Source organism: Odontomachus brunneus, unplaced genomic scaffold, assembly GCF_010583005.1.
Source record: "Odontomachus brunneus isolate Ranch 3 - 2012 unplaced genomic scaffold, Obru_v1 Obru_scaffold_054, whole genome shotgun sequence".
NCBI classification, from domain to species: Eukaryota; Metazoa; Arthropoda; class Insecta; order Hymenoptera; family Formicidae; genus Odontomachus; species Odontomachus brunneus.
Genome location: NW_022639504.1, coordinates 1,433,877 through 1,440,679, shown reverse-complemented (window position 1 = coordinate 1,440,679; position 6,803 = coordinate 1,433,877).

The following is a 6,803-nucleotide window of genomic DNA, read 5'->3' as shown; positions in this document are numbered from 1 at the left end:
TCTCTCTCTCTCTCTCTCTCTCTCTCTCTCTCTCTCTCTCTCTCTCTCTGCGCGAGCGCAACCTCGAGCGGATTCGTCGGCGGAGATGATATCGGCAAATATTATTCGGCGAGGCACGGCATTAACATTATTACCTGCGATCTACTTCCGAAGGCTGTAGCCGCGTTCGATCCGCGGCTATTGGCCGCGTTATACGGTTATGTAATAATCCGGCAGTCGGGGACGCGGCGAGAGAGATACGTTGGAGAGACGCATCACTCCTCGAGAAGGATCTTTTATCTCACGTCGCGAGCTGTGCGAAATTAAGGGTCCTCGACACGCACGTCAGTTACGGTAAATTGCGACATCAGACGCCGGCAAATCGTCGCCGGGAATCACGCGCGTGCGACTCTCGACAGTGCCTCCATTAATTCGCGGTGCAATAGCGCCGGGCGAATGCAAGTGTAAAGTGAACAGGATCGCTGTCACAGTCGACTTGTTGACTCCGAGTGTATAATCGTAGCCGAACGGGATATTTTCCACGACGACAATGACGACGACGACGACATCGAGAGATTTATCTCGTTATGTTTGTGTCGCGATCCGAGTTTCACGCAAGTAGATCGCCGCCGCGGAAGTTGGTGCGCGCCTTTGTAAGAGTCTCAAGCTAAAATTCCCGACGACAAGTCGGGACGCTCCTTTCCCTTTGAAGACGAAGTTTCGCGCTCGCAAAAGTCAAGCATGGCACGGACACAACCGGTAGTAATCGCATGGTAGGCTCGCCCGTTGCGAATCGATCCAGGAATATTCCAATATAACCCCCTTGCGAAATCGCTCACGTCTGGGTGGACGATGCCAGCACGGAAATACCGCGGTGAAGAGGACATTCAGACCGCTCCCGATGCTCGTCCAATTGCGAGAATTACTTGGCTAACTTTCGCGACACACCACGTTACGAACTTTACGAACCGGCGATGTCGGAGTTCCGTCCCGCGCGAGTCGCGTCGCATCAAGGAACTCGCCAAGTGCCTGCTGTTGTCAGACTTCCCGGCGTTATGGCCGTATGTAAACAAACAAATTCTTATCTGCCGAGTTTCGATGCGATTCTAATGCCTCCGATACGTATCGTCGCCGATATCGCGGCCGCGTTCTCCCGTGTCTCGCCGGCGCACGTTGGCAAGCAATTGCGAAACGGAAGAAACAATATTTATGAACGCGAGACAATATTTGGCAACAATATTTGGGAAATGGTTTGCAGAAGCAACAACAGCCGTCGAAAGTATCTCTCGCGTACGACACGAGCCAACAGAAAGAGTGTCATTCGTGCGGCGAACCGTCTTGGACGACACAAACCTGCTGACGAGACGTAAAATCGTACGTTGGCGTATGTTGGTGAAACGCCACGCAACGGAACACGCAAGAAAGCGCGTCTCGCGCGTCCCAGGACGAGAACTTTAACGTTCGCAGACGAAAGTCACAGTTGAAGGAGCCGCTTTAAGAGTCGCAAGCGCGAGCACGAGCCTGTGGCGTTTAACCACCCTCCAACGTACAGCAACGAGCACTCGGCCGAGAACACGGAGAAGACGCGCGTGATCGCCTCTGGCGCACAGCTTTCCCTAATACGAATATAAATATTAGCAAAGATCAACACGTGTCGCCACCACGCCCGTGCACGAGCGCCGTGCATTGGATTCCCTCGAGGCTTGTGCTGCCCCGTTTAAATAACGAGTATTTCATGACGCGTATTTTACACCGGCAAGCAAATTTACTGACGTCCCGAGCCACGTCGCGAAGATTTATTCGCGGACCTGTCATCGAAAACGCCAAGAATTTCGTGCCGTTTCTCTCGTCCGTCGCGCTCGTAGACGTCGCTATGCAGTTATCTAGGGAATTCGCACAGCCTTCTCGATTGTTTTCAATTGTCGCAGACGTCTGAATTATTGCAGATCCCGTGTATTATTAACGCGAATAAACCCGACTCTCTGCATAACGAGTACATCTCGCAAGAAATGACGAGTAACATTTCTGACGACATCCACTTAAAGACTAATAATACACTCTCTGAAGTACAATCAGAGCATTCTTCACCGAAATGCTATACTCGTAACTGGTGGTTCAGTTATAAACACAGCACTGCGATCAGTAAAATCTCACTGAAAAAATCAGCTGATAGTAGCGACTGTTTCCATCACTGGTGTATTCTGCAAACACGGACAGCGTCATTGCACGCAAGGATTAGCAGAAGTTATTAGTTCCACATCGCAGAAAATCTGATATGATTTCTAATATATAAATTTTTTATACGCACAGAGTATATAATAAATTTGTGTACTAGAAATTTTGTGATGAAATCTTATTTCCACTGAGCAAAATCAGTGAGACATAAGACGGAGCAATAAAGTGGAAATGTTTTCATTGAAAATTGGTTGAATACTCACTGACTATCGGTGAGATACTCCACTTAACGATTCGATCGACATTTCTACCGATTTACTTTACTCAGAGAGAGTATCAATATCACACACCAAGTAAAGATGTATTCTAGAACGACAAAAATAACTCCGACTGGGTGACGCAGTGAGAGATAATGATGACAACTGACAAAAGTGCGCGCTCTTCATCGTTCGTACACGTAGACGTTATATATTCTTCGAGAGATATACTACTATTGTTATATCGACATTATAGCGCCGTAAGAGAATAGCATAACTGCTCTATAGTGAGGTGTATTCGCAAGGTTAAAAAATTCCACCTTACCGCTTCAATTTACTTGTAAATTTTCGGTCTCTTACTTTGTGAAAGTTAATTCGCACGGGAGAACTCTGGACGAATCGTCAACTCGTTATTTTTATACCTCTACGTTACCAAGGTACTTCGTAAGGCTTTAAAAACCTCAACTTCACTACTATTATCACTGTAATACGTAAGGGATCTACATTCTTGCTGATACCTCTACTTCGTAAGATTTTACGACTTCTTCTAACGATAATACGACCTGCGTGCGTGCTCACCTCGCGGAATCGTGGACGTGGCTCGAACGGTCGTGAAAGCATTTTTTTCTCGTAGCACGCCTCGAACATGTCCTGGTCTCTGACAAGTCGGAGTGAGCGAAGCGCCGAGAGAGGCTTGACGACGCTAACCGTGGTAAGAAGTGATTTTTCTCACCGAGAGGGAAAGAAAGTGCAAATGCACGAACTGTTGATGGCCGAGCTTCCACTCCGACCTGTCCGAAAGAAATGGATGCAACCGCGTTTAAAGTCTGCGCGCTGAAACGCGGCCTGCATATCACTTGAACTCTAGCAATAATCGTGGAACACTTTGTTAGGTCGTGGCGTGGATTTTTAATCGCTGCCGAGCGTTAAGAGCTGGTTGCACCAACATCCACACAATCGTGTAAATTTCACTCTTTCTCTCCGTCTCTCTCATTTTCTTTCTCTTTTCTGCTCTCACTGCACAGAGTTTCTCATGCTTTCTGCATCAGATTTCGAGACCCGCGTTTGCACGGTAAACCGGGGTAACTTTGAACGGACCTTTTTATAATCGGACCTATGTTTACGAACGGTAATCAAGATTCACTTACAAATGAGAAATGGACATGCAATTAATCGGCGCAAATAAAGATTTCGTCGTCCATTTGGACCCGCTCATTTTTGGAAATTCACTGCAATTTCCTCGATATTACGCAACCAAGAATTCAATCTGTCTCTCTCCGTCTCCGTAAGTAGAACTATAACCGGACATGGAGAATCACTAATCCCGGAGTTAGTTAACCCGGAGTAAGTTAGACTGTCGGTGCAACTCAGCTCAAATTGCGAGCGGCGTGCATACTCGCTCGGCTCGGCGACGCGCGAGACGGAGCTAATTACTCGGAGACGCATTAGATGGTCAGGGCAGAGGGTGCAACGATGAACTCTCGCGGTGATCGCGACTTTCCCGAAAACATCTTTCCTCTCTTACCTCCCTCACTCACTCATTCCCTTTCTCTCTCTCTCTCTCTCTCTTCCCATAGTTTTTCCGAGATAGTCGCGGCGAACGAGAGTTCTATTTTTTTATCACGAGCTCAATTTCGTCGATCGTTCGTTCGTTCCGTCGAAGTTGCAGTCGGTGCATCGTTGTCGCCCGCCTCGACCGTAGTGAGCGAACTTCCGCGACTGGGATTTTTATCGCCGGGTGTTCGCGCATCGATCTCGACGGGAAGGTCAGGTGGGAGGTGAGAGATTACGTCAGCGGAAGTAACTATGCGCCGTTACGACGCAGAATGATTTTTCAGAAGCGCTTAATGAGCAGAAAAATAATCCGTCGGAGCTTTGGCGAGTTCGGCTTCGCAAATATCCGCGGCCGGCCGATTATTTTCTTGAACACCGGATCTCCGAGACGCCTCGCGACGCAACGCGTCCTACTCCGGCGGAAAGTTAAGCCCGCTGATGGACTCTCACCCCGGGCTAAGTGGAGGGTGAAATGGAAGCGCGAGGGATTTGAAAAGACGCGAGCGACGACACATGTATCGAGTTAAGTTTACCTTCGTATAAGATTAAAAAAAAAGACAAAAGAACAAAAAAAAAAGAAAAAGTCGTCTTAAGCAATTTTTACAATTTTCAACGGGAAGCATAAGTGTAAGAGCCGAATCTCGCTTAGTAAAATTCCTAGATGCTTTTCGTGTTAAATGAATTTTCGTAGTTCGAACGCTTAGTGAGCGAGCCGAAGCGAGCGCTCGTAAACTCGCGAAATGAGAGGTTAGGGGATGGAGGAGGGGCGAGGACAGAAAGGGATGAACGAGTACAGGCAAAGAAACATGAAAGGAAATCAAAAGGTACGCCACTCCCGCTCCGGGCGACGTTTTCCGATTTTTTCACGTTCATCTCTCGGCGCGTCTGTTCGCAAGCGGCGATTCGCGGGGCTGTCGTTGCCGCTGGTAATTGGCGATTAACGAGCTCGAATGCGATCAGCATGACAGACGAACGTGAAAAGCGAAAAAACAGAGGAAAGAGAAGAAAGGGAAGAGGACACGAGCGAAAAGTAATCGCCACAGGGCATCCCGGCGTCATTACGTAACCGTCAGCCTGAGATAATCATTCCATTTGTATTCGTTAAGCGGGTTTGCATATTTATCCGGCGCGATAGAATATCTGTTGCGCCGTCGCGCGGCTTATTATTCTTTACAATTCGATGTGACTCTACCGGCGGGTCGATCCGATCTCATTTCGATAGCGCCAACGGCTGTGAAATAAGAAAACGCTCGATGCAAATCTCATTCGGCGAATAGGTCACGACATCTACTTGTGCTCGTTTATCGCGTAACACGACACGACAATCGCTGAAATCCTCCCTTCTCTCAGTGCGCATCACAGTAATTAATTCGCGGCGAAAAGCAAAGGATTCGAATCTTATCCGAATTACGATGGAAACGAGAAATTAATTATTTCACAGAACGCGAGCCAGAGCGCGCGGATACACGTGTCCGGCAATCAAGCTCGGCTTCCGTCTCCGCGACAAAGGCTTTGACTGGCTGCTCCGAGAGAAACGCAATCGAGACAAAAGGCGCTTTCGAGAATGAAGTTGCGCGACGATTCGCGTCGCGAGCAGGAGCACATCTCCACGAACTGCCGTCCACGGGATCGCGCTTCTCTCAGCACGCTTCTTCAATCACGGTGGTGTCGGGGGGGTTCTCATCGCGGTCTCGGCGCGATCGCAAATTCGACCCTAGACGCCGTATCGCGGAAACAAATGGAATATTTATGGTGATTAGATTCGGCATGAACGACGAGGCGGCAGGCTAGACGACGTTCCTCTCGCAAGGACTTCTCTAGAACCCGCGCTCCGTATTTTCCGTTCTCGCTTAGCCGCGCGAGCGCGTGCTGCGCTCGCTTTGATATGTTTATTAATGCCTGGATACGAATCCGCTGCAGTTTTACGTGCCTCGAGAGGGACCGCGAAGCTTAACCTTCTATAACCCATTTTTTGATTGTTACTAAGCCACTCTCGGGTTATGTACCACTCCTCCGCTGGACAGAGCGTTGATCATTTCAGAAGGTACACGAGTCCCCGGTATATCTCTTACCAGTAGCGTAAAAATAGCTTTGGGGCGTTTACTCCGCTGTGAGTTATAGAAGGTTGACGTAAGATGAACGCGTATACGTGATTATGTAGAGTGCCCCAGGACTATTAGCACTCCTTTTTCACTCGATAAATACTCTCCGATCACTGCGGTGTCCTCGGCGGAGGACCGCTTCGAAGTACTAAGATTTCTATAGTACCGGAACAAGAATTATTCCGGACAAGTAAAACTGAGCTCCCGAATTAATCCTACAGATAGTTGACGAAAGTCCACTCTTTGGTTAATTTCTCTTAAACTTCACGCCCGACGGGGGCTTTCTCGTAGTTTTATTACCGAGATATTTCACGAGAATGACTATAAGAACTGCGCGTAGAACTTTTCAATTTTTAAGCATTTTTCTTCCTGGAAAGTGCATTACCTACAATGATGAGAGACTACGTCGTGGATGGAAGAAAAAGTGATAATGTGCTGGGGCTGTCTCTACGTACAGGATCTCAAATTCCACTCTTGTTTAACCGACCGAGTTGGAGTGCTATACCGAGTACATTGCGAAATTGCAAGGTGTAAATACGACGGTCAATACTGTGCATTATTCATACCTTTCCTTCGATAGTCACTTCCGAAAACGTGCGCTCTGGGAGACGACAAACGTAACGTAACGGAATTGCAATGGAATTGAGCAGATATATGTATGCGGATAAGCGTGAATTTTTTTCCGACATTTCTCTTCGTAATTACCTTCTCACTCTCTTTCTCTCTCTCTCTTTCA